This window comes from Struthio camelus, chromosome 21 (assembly GCF_040807025.1).
Source record: "Struthio camelus isolate bStrCam1 chromosome 21, bStrCam1.hap1, whole genome shotgun sequence".
NCBI lineage: Eukaryota > Metazoa > Chordata > Aves > Struthioniformes > Struthionidae > Struthio > Struthio camelus.
This window is the reverse complement of record NC_090962.1, coordinates 7,444,942-7,455,529: the sequence shown is the minus strand read 5'-3', so window position 1 is coordinate 7,455,529 and position 10,588 is coordinate 7,444,942. Positions and strand designations below refer to the sequence as shown.

General features: G+C 43.4%; 1 protein-coding gene across 12 annotated transcripts in view; it reads right to left on the bottom strand.

The window, feature by feature from the left end:
• Window positions 1–6,893: 6,893 nt before the first annotated feature.
• Window positions 6,894–10,588, bottom strand: part of PRDM2 (PR/SET domain 2) — a 76,019-nt gene continuing 72,324 nt past the window's right edge. For 10 of the 12 annotated variants that reach the window (XM_068916170.1, XM_068916166.1, XM_068916175.1 and 7 more), the window contains one exon: window positions 6,894–10,296. The gene's annotated coding sequence lies outside the window, so the exon portion shown is untranslated. The remainder of the gene's footprint in view (window positions 10,297–10,588) is intronic. The other 2 variants (XR_011135825.1, XM_068916165.1) reach the window with 2 other exon arrangements.

The following is a 10,588-nucleotide window of genomic DNA, read 5'->3' as shown; positions in this document are numbered from 1 at the left end:
CCTCCCGGTCCCCCTCCCCCTTACTCACAGCTATACTGGAGGCACATGGAAGTGCTAACTCAGCCAGGCAGGAGAAAGCTGCTTGCTTTAACCCTCTCCTGCCTGCAGGCTTAGAGGCACAAGAGAAAGAGTTGATGGTGAGGGCTGGTATCTAAACGTGGATACGTAATCCGGATGGCTTTGCCTGGCGCAGCACCACAGTTGCTGCCCTGTCGTGACTATTTCGGTGTAAGCACCAGGCAGGCTTGTTTTGGCGGAGGAAGGACCAGGAGTTAACTCCCAGGAAAGTCTGACACAGCTGATTCATCCTTATTTTAAAAACTCCACCTGTCAATGCAAGGGATGCTGACTTGGGGAGCTCTGCCTGCTTTTCTCCTCCGAGGAGTCATCGGTGCTTTCTCTGGGAATGAACACACCACTACAGAAACATGCACCATGGCCTTGGTGGAAACACAACACTGCCAGATTACAGCAATAGAAAGCCCAAGGGAGGAGCATGCACGTCGCCTGCTCCAAATCCCTATTAGAGGGAGGCTGTTATTAGCCCCTTGCTGCGGACGGGGAACTGAGGCGAGGAAAGGCTAAGGGACTTGCCCAGGGAGAGTTTTTTAGCACGGGGTGGGGGATCGAAGCCAGGTCTCCCGATCCGCGCTGCAGCCTCCTTCCTGCAACGCCACTGCACAGGGTGCAATGAACTGCTGTGTCAGCCAGCACATCCCCGCTTCACCTCTTTGCTCTATCTGCTCCCTCTCCCTGCTAGTCTGAAAAAACCCTGGTAGTTTAAGCTGTGAAACAGCTGCTAACCCGCTTCTGTGCTATGCAAGCTCTTGCCTACCGCGGGACTGCTCCATCCTATAGCAATTAAAATGTTTTCTGGCTCAGATCAATTGTGGTAAATTCCAAGCAAACAAAACGTATACATCTTTGCACGTTTCATTGCTCAAGGCGCAGGAGCAGTTTCTGTCCTCGCAAGCAGAAAGGAGATATAAATAGCTTGACCTTCTTGCCAATTACATGGAGGAAAAGCAAAAACTGGCCCATTCTGTCCACCTGCCTGCAACATTTATATATGTATTTTTGCAGCTATTTCCCTCCCTTCCTGACCTGCAGATGTCAAAGGGTTTTTTTCCAGAGCAGTACAAGCAAAGCCAGTCTAATGTGCGCTGGGATGTGGAAGAATTAGAGAGGGAATTTCCTGAGGTTCAGATTAAGTGAGCTGCATGTTTCTTTTAAAGCTACTATCCATTTTACTCAATTCCAGATAGCTTTCTTTCAGAAAAAAAGAAGGGTTCAAGACTTAGCTCAATAAGATCCAAACTGCACGTTGCACTTTGTAAAGTATCTCAAAGTGGGGAATGATTATTACATCCCTTGTACAGAGGGGAAAAGTGGGGCATAGTAAAGACATTTGCAAAATCAGGCAAAAAGCAAGTGGCAAAGCAAGAAGATGGAAGTCATTTATTTTATGAGTCCACAAGAAATGATGTCAGATATTCTTGTCCTAAGGGAAGAAAAAGGGGTGATGGTGGGGAGGAAGAAGGGCACGGGCTCTCAATCCAGTCCTTGTTCTTCCACAAATGAGGACATTAATTTTAGGCAAGCTGCTTCACCTCTCTGCTGCCCGTTTCCTTGCTCTGATGATGCCCAGCTGCCCAGGGGGAAATGTCATTTGGGCAAAATCTGCTGATATTTGGAGCCTAAAACAGCAAGATCTAGAACCATGCAAAATATCAGAAAAGGCTGATGTAAGAAAGAGTGGCATCTAGTTGAAAGGAAAGGGATAAGGTTAAAAAAGAAAATTACAAAAGAGATTACCTGAGAGTACCTTCCCCCTATGGCTTTAACTTTTCCAGCTCTTCAAGATTTCAGGCATTTAGTACTAGCGAGCAAACAAAAATGTATTTTTCCTCCTGCCCAATTCCACTATGCATCAGGAGCATGCACTGAAGGCTCATGAAAAGCAAAGAAACCCCAGTAAAGCTTAGAAAATCTGTATTCTGCAGAAGTTAAGGGCTCTGCCACTGATATGACGGATACCCTGGAAGAGCGAAAGTCAAATAAAAGCGTTAAAACTTGTTTGCTGTTTGGTTTCCGGAGCGTGCCTTGTAGCTGCAGTAACGGGGAAGGCAGCAGGCTGGCCACCCCGCTCCGCTCGCCACGGTGCTCCCCATGGAAGCAGAGTTTAATGGTTATATACGGGGCACCTCGCGCACAGCACAGCGCGCCGCAGTGATTGCACAACCGCCTGCACCGCGCACGCCGAGCAGCCACGCTTCATTTAGCAGTGGTGTTCACCGCTCACGGCGATTACATCAAGTCAGTACATGTTGCAAAACAACAGATATCAAGAAAACAAGCTCTTGTCTGGGCTAACCTGGAAGCTGTGCACCCATCCAGCATCGATCACCTTCTCGCCCAGCCAGACACTGGGAGCAAATCTCCAATGTCACTCCCAAGCAGCAGTGCATGTTACTTAATGCAGCCCCACCAGCATAGACCGTGCTCTTGGTCACACACACATTTCATCTGACAGCTTTGCTCCCTAAAATCATAAAAGCTGAACGAAGAGCCTGCCCCTTCAAACGGTAAATCCTACTCAAAGACGGTGGTACGATTTCCCTTGGGCCCGTATTACTCTCAGTCAGTCCCTGATGAGAGCTATAAAGCCTCTGTTAGAAGCAGGCTGTCATACATCAGCTCATCCTGGCCTCTCCTGCGAGCCAAAAGATGCTCTCAATTTAGGACAACTTTGATTGTTTAGCTTAATTCTGAATCTATTTACAGAGGGAGGATTCCAGGTTCAAGTGTTAAAAATCAGGACTGTTAGGGATGCTTCTGCATTGGGGCCTTCAAAAGAGACTGAGAAAAAGATGCTGAATGAAAGAGAGGATGGGCCAGAAAGAGAAGGAGTTTTCCAAGGCACAGGTGCACAAGGCACCTAGCTGTCTTCAAGAGTAGCGGGATGCGGATTTGCAGAGAAGACAACTAGGAAACCCCCCAAAAGACCACAAAGCTCCCAGTGCAGATGCTTTCGTCACATAATGCCCCTACGGTTATGAGAACAACTCACTTGGGCTAACTGCAGATAAAACAGCTTCCTTGACCTGACCTCTGCAATTTCTTTCACTTTATTCATACATCTCCCACCAGGATAGCATACAAGCCTGCCCCGACCTTGCCACCACAACATAAGTATATTCAGCTAATGCACCTTTATTAGCACTTGGTCTGGAACGACTAGCATCTTTGTTGAAAAGGTTCCTGATATCATTTCATGAGGATGTAGCAACTTATTTTCTCCTCCCTGATGACCAGTTGGTCTGACAGGAGTTCAGGAGTCCTGAGCAGTAAAGAGCGGCTTTGTGCAACTCCAGCGAAGAGTCCGGAGCGACGGCAGAGCACAAGCAGTTCGCGTTAGGACAGAAGAACCTCGACAAACGCCAGCTTATTAGATATCTGTTTCTCTTCCATATCTAATCATCTCACTGAACAGACAACAATGTACCACATGGATACGTAAGAAAGGGAGAGAAGAAACTCAATTAAATTCATTATATTAGTAGAATAGGTGTTTCATTATGGTGATATTTTAACATGTCAAGAAATATCCTTTGCAAGAAATGGGGACTAGTCACAACAATGTTCTTAGTAGTGAGAGACTCTGGAGCAGAAGAGTATTCAAGACAGAACACATCAAAATTCAGACATGATCTTTAATGAGAGCTCACAGTGAATTTGAAGCAATGCACTTAAGGTTTGGCACTGGAGACTGCAATAGCTTAAACACATTTATCCCTTCCTTCAGATACCTCTCTATCAGTTCTTGGCTGAAAGGGAAGTTTGGTTGGGCTTTTTTTCTCTCCAAAAGGAAAATTTTGAATGGTTCAGAACAGAATGATGTAAGTGGTGCAGAGGAGAAACGTTCTGCTTTAAGAGACCTAAAGAATCGTGCATGTAGTTTATCAAACGCAAGACTGAGGTATGGTTTAATTAATTTATAAATATACTTGTAGAAAAGAAATATCAAGTATGAAAGGACTCTCATCAGACAGCGATAGGCGCAAGCAGCTGAATTTAGATATATTCACTGCCTATTAGCACCCAGCACTAACAGAAGTGGTCTGGATTTTTCACTTCTCAAAGTTAAAGTAACATGTATCGCTCAGAGATGCACCTTGGCTAAACATTAGTCAATGGAGAAACGAGAGAGTGAAGCACGACGACTTTGTCAGATAAGCACTCTGGCTGGAGGACGATGTATAATGTATAAGAGAGCAAGGCTATTTGGTAGATGAGTAGATGAGTTACTGTAATGAGCAATATATCTTATAGCACAAATATTCTGACGTAGCACTGAGGAGGAGCCTGCGGAGGATTGCCTATCACCTATTGCCCTGTGCTTTGCAAAGCCTTTGACACTGGCAAGAACAAAGGCAAGGAAAACATACGTTCTTTCTAAATAAAATCAGTAACACGTACGTTCACTTACCAAAGGCTGTATCAGCCCCTGCAATGCTCTCTACAGCTAATATCCCTATTGAAATCTTATACTGACTTGGTTCATTTCCAAATCACTCCTACTCTTTTTGCCGTATTACTTAGAAACAGCAGCGAGTTCAGCACTAGAAGTTCTCCAGAGCATTTGCACACAGAGCACAATAACAAAACCATAAATACCATCTTCTTCTCTAGTCTTCTTTGACATTTATATACAAATAATTTCAATGGGGCAAAAGGCTTAGTCACCCAGGCAAAAGTCAATTTGGAGTGTAAATGAGAACAACAGAAACACTTTCAGAAAAATGACAAAGGGCCTCGCACGCCTCATTTGCTTGTAAACGCATTACTGAGGCGTGCTAAAAGCATCATATGGTTCCCTGCCGAAGAAACGAACAAAAAACACTGCTAAGCCTTGACAAAGTCAAGGTGACCCATGCTTAGTAGAGCAGTAAAAGGCAGGGAAAAAATATTTCTTTTAGCATCTCATATTTAAGGTTAAATTTCCAGATCAGTCTAATCTTCAACAACTGCCTCTTCCACTTCCAAAGCAGCTGCAGAGCAAGTCGTAAAACATATGCGACACAGCTTAACTCTTAAATCCCTTCCCCTAGAAACTCTCTCCTGACCCCCAAGCACCTGTCTGCTCCCCATCCCCTTTTTCCTTTGAGAATAAATGACGATTGCTGATGATCGGTAGGCCAGAACATGCTGCCTAGTCAACTCCTGAGGCTAGTTCATCCCTAGGCTGAGAAAAGTGTCTCTCGCACTGAAAGGCATAGCACTATTTCTGCATGCCCTCTGGGGCCCTTGTGAAACTGGGTTGGTAGCATCCACTTTTTATTTTGTCCAGGCTGCTAATCATTACTGGCTGTAATGATTTCTGAGCAATGATCTTGGCTTGAAGCAAGCCTGTGACCCAGAGGTGAAAGGCTTCATTGCTCATAATCCAGGAGAAAGTTACTCAGCAGGGCTTGACTTACCTTTCTGTTTCTATTGTTCTTCCACAGACGGCCCACGTCACATATGAGATGGCAGGCTGTTAAGGATCCTACATTGGGCGTGCAAATGTCTTCCACGTCTGCTAAGTATTTTTATCTTGAACGTACACATGGTACTCTGCATGCATTATAGCCTTGAAGACTACTTACAGTTGGCACTGGCATCAACGATAAAAATGGCCTAACCAGTTCTCTCTCTTCCTCTGAACATCAGCACATAACTGAGATTTTGTTAGGGGATTCTGCCTTTGGCAATCTCATGTTGCCCGCATCCTTCGGTCTCCTGGCTGCTGCAAGCAGCTAGATATATATGGCGGCAGGAGGAAACAGTATTAAGGCAGCAGCATTACTATGAGAAAGTTCTTTCTCCTTATCTGTTTTTGAAGGTAGTCTCCTTTTAAAAAGCCATAGCTCCTGTAAAAAAGGAGGGATTAGTGCTACTTCATGTAACAGCTCAGACAGATGAAACACATTTAACTATTTATAGTTTCAGAAGATTCTCACGCAGGGAGAGATTTACACTTCAGAAAAAATTGCTCAAAACCTAACCAACGCTAGATGCCATTTAATAGCAATCAGGTATCCTGTAACAGTGTGAGGAAGCTCACTGTTAGGCAGCACAAACTAGGCAACAGTGTGAAACACTGACAACATAGTGAGTTTTTACTAGCAGGATCAGACTTTTAGTGCATAAAGAATCTGAAGATTTTCTGGGGTGAAAAAGCCACTTCTACCCTATGTGAAATTACATCCATACCTGTAAGAACATAGCTGAACTAATACACCGGTAACAAATAGCAGCCAACCCACCCTAAGCAATTCCCTTAACAAAAGTAGCAAGCTTCACAGCCTTACGCAGCTCAGACAAGGAACAAAAGGTGTAAGACTTCCCATTCAAGGTGTCATGATGGAGCATATCCTGTAATAGAGATGGATAAAATAGGTACCATTTCCAGAAGGGAGGTAAAAATCTCACCCTTCAAGTCCCACTTAAGCTTTTACCTGCCTAGAGAGGACAACATCCCAGTCTCTTGAATTTCATTGCATTGCATTGCTTCCTCAAGTGTTGTAACGCCTCCCTGGGAGAGAAATAATCCTTAATGAGATGTTTGGCTTTGGATGAAGAGTCCAGACTACAAGGGGCTTAGGTGCTGCTTATCCGAGTGCACAGACCTAGAGTCTCAAGCTGCCAGAGAAGGAAAGCTCACCTGCGGTAATTATCGCTAGCACGTCGCGAGCTTGGAAGACCAAGGTGACATTTCTACTTTCTTCCTCCCTTCCTGCCACCCACCAAAAAAACCAAACCAAACCAAAATCATTTGGCCGTTTCAGAGTTACGACGTACTGGATCTCCACCTTGAAGGCTTCCTTTGCTGAAATAATGTATCTCCACGATACAGTTTGTCACATTAATTTATTGTTGTTCTTTTTCTTTACATGGCAGACAGACAACAGAGCTTCCAGTCTTCTAGAGCGATGTTCAGAATCCAAGCACCAACCTGTTAATACCACATCGTCACATAGTTTATTTTTAATAAACTTTTCGATATCATCACTGTCGTGAGAGCGCTGCAGAGCTACCAGTGTCAGTCTCGCAAATTCCTACATGCAAAACCTGAGCTTTTTCCCCACCCTCTCTTTGAATTTTCACAAGAATTTGTGATATTAGTCAAGGGCAAAATTTCACGTTTCACCAGCAGGCACGGGGGAGGTTAAAAATTTGCTGCAAAACTGTGAAATTCTGCCTTGGGAGAAAAATGGCATACTTTCCTGAATTTACTGTGAAGAAAATATCCTCATCATTACAGAGAAATGACACCATTTTGAACTGATTCTTTTTTTCTGCAAGAAAAATTAACTCCCCCACCCTCCCAAAAAACCTGCATGTGTTAGCTGAGGGAAGATGATGCAAAGTCTGGTGCAATAATGGGTTATTTCTTGTCAGTGGCGTGGATATTTTTCTTCCACAGCTTAGACTGTAGTTGATCCTTCAGATAGACCAGCACAATATAAAGCTGTGTGCTGTGATCTCTTAGTCGAGTAACATACATTATAAAACTTTAAAAATGGAGCATTTACAACCAGGGACATAAAGACGTGCTTTTAAAATTGTAGATACATATTTACATGTGATAAACATGTGATGTACACACTTCTCTCCTTGAGTTTGTCAGTTATTATGGTTAACGCTACTCTAAAAAAAAGCAGCAAAAATAAATTGCACAGAAGTGACCTCTAATAACCTCATTGGTATGCCTTAAAGGCACTAAACTCAGCAGCATCCATGCCAGAAACTTTGTACTTCATTCAGCTTACTGTCACCGGAAGTTGAGAGGGTCTCTGAAGAACTGACCGTTTAAAGGAGGATTGGGGCTGTATGGCAAGAAAGCTCTTCCTCAGCAACAATCCTCAAATGACCAGTGAAGAACTAACTATATAGTAAGTGTGATCTTTGACAAAACGTCTAACAAAGCTGCACTGGGAAAATCAAGGGCATAGCGACGTGGTGCTTTAGGACAGAGTTTGTTGGAGCTGGTTTCTATTAACACTGTATATTCATTTTTCCAGTGATCTAGGTGCTGTCTATGAAAAACAGGAAGATAATTCCTGTTCCGAGGAACAGAGTTTACCATACTAATACTAGATGGTGAAAGGAAGGAGAAAACATATACAGAAAAGGAAAGATAATATGCAAAACTAAAGAGAGTAGAACTGATATAGAGAGCTGTATGTGCAGGCTAGCTTCTTTGAGACATACGTAAGGCCAGGAAACTATTATTATTCTGTGCTATTTGAGCGAGATTTACCAAGCTGTCTAGCAGATTTGGGTACTCACCTTCTATTAACTTGAATGAATAACGGAAATCTCAGTCTTCTAGACTGCTGTGAAAAATTGCAGCCTTAGTTTAGCATTAGTACATCATATATTTTAAGAGGAAATTATTGCTAGCAAAAAACTCTAAAGGGAAAAAATTCTAGAGACACTGAATGCTGGGAAAGACAGAGCGCAGCCAGCAACGGCACAAGCTCTCCCCATCAAGCCCGCATCTCAGTGGTCTCACAGTCTTGAACTGGAAGCATCACTTCCAAAAATGGGAGAGGATGTAGCTTTTTTATGGCTCATCTAACTCTCAGCATCTCAACCTTCCCCCATACCACAATTGCACTTTGAAAGTCTTCAGTAGGGGTTATTCAAAAAGCCTCTGTCTAAATATTACAGGATCCTCAAGACCTTTTCTTTCCAGCTAAACAACATGTAGATAAAACATTTTTATGGTGAAAACGAAATTTTTGTTTAAAGCTTTTGTATTAGTTCTAAATTTTTTGATTTTCATCAAAACTATAAAAAAGTAACTGTTTTCAGTAATTTTACGCACACATTTATCAATATATGTGTGTGTGTGTGTTTGTGTGTATATATATGCATGTGTGTGTGTGAATATATATATACACATAAAAAAATGATCATTTTTTGACCTTTTCAGGTGGTGGTGGGAAGGTGTATCAAGTGAGTGCCTGGTTTTTCACAACTAATGTGTGTGCATACATAGACGTGTGCTTACCTGTGTGGAGTGCAAAGACAAGGAGAGGAATGTCTTGGCTGAAACAAGGGGGAAACAGGGGAATCTACTCCCTTGGCCTCATTGAAGAATACTTGGACGCTACATTAGCACGGATCCTGTAAAATCCTGTCATGACAGAAGGAAGACCTCAACTCAGAGGAGAAATCTGTGGACACCTGAAGGAGAACACCCTTGCCAGATTTGTGTGATTGTCACCATTTTGGAGCAAGATTTAAGAGACCTCCTCGCACTGCACTTTCCTAACTGATGTATAAGTTTCTGCAACTTGTCTTTACTGGCTGCCAGCTACCTCCATGGATGCCTCCTCTACAGGACCACTGAAACTAAGCATGCTTGTACTGAGGGTCACAAACAGAAAGCTCCGTATTCAGGGGAAAGCACTGCTTGATACTGCATGGCAATGTGCATGTTTATACTCTCATTAAGTAATTAAATCCTGACCAGAACAAGAGCACCAGATTGGCAACAAATGTAACGGGGGCTTTAGAGAAGCAGATGCTTGTCCCTTTATGAAATTGGGCTATCAGTGCATTTCACAGAGATCATTTAACAGGTGGTATTCCAAAAAAAAAAAAAAAAAAAGTGGGTCTTGACACACTTCAAAAGCAATGGCATCATGCCTTTTAAAGCTAATGGTACAAAGTCAAGAAACTGGGGTTCCCACAGATTTGAGATGTGGAAACCTCAGCAAAATCTACCATGTTCCAGTGGATTTTGGTGGGATGCCCAGTTCTTTACCCGTTAGCATGTAAAGTAGAAACTAAAATGATGTAACAGTCTTTTCAGAATTTAATTGCATAGTATGTTAAACCCCTCTCTGTTCTCCTAGAAAGAGGAGACGCATCCAAATCTATCAACCCTCCAAACATGGTTCATCTGCCTGCAACTGTCTGAACATTTCTCCATGCTATTCCACTGGCTGCCGATGCATGGACTTCATGCTGCAGGGGACTGTGAAATCACCCTCTCACCAGCATCCACAGTTCATCATTCGCTTGAAGGCAGGAGCCCTGCACTGCGCTCTCTCCCTCTCCCTCTGGAAGGAAGGACAGTATGACAGAAGCGTGCCACTGCTCCCAGCAGAAGAAACCGCTGTCCCTTTCATCTACTGCGGAACCGGTCTCACCTCATCTGAGAAAAAGCAGGAGAGGCAGGAGAGGATAATGCTTGAGGATTACTTCACCTCACCTTTTCCAGTCAAAAGTTTCTAGTACCTGCAAATACACATACAGAGTAGCATTTAATTAGAGTCAAATTTAAGGTTAAGTAATCAGAGTAACTCCCTGGCATCTCCAGGCAACGAGGTACTGAGCTGAGCTGAAAGCAGGACAAGTCATTCAGTGAGTGATGCAGGGGAGAGATGCCCATGCTTTACCCTTTGCTTGGGTTTCCCACAGGCCTGTCACGGGCTCTGTATAAAATAGCAATGGGCTCCATAGAAAAAACAACCAGTTATCCACAATTAAATGGCCTATGCCACAGTTTCTTCTAGCGTAACAGAAGGAA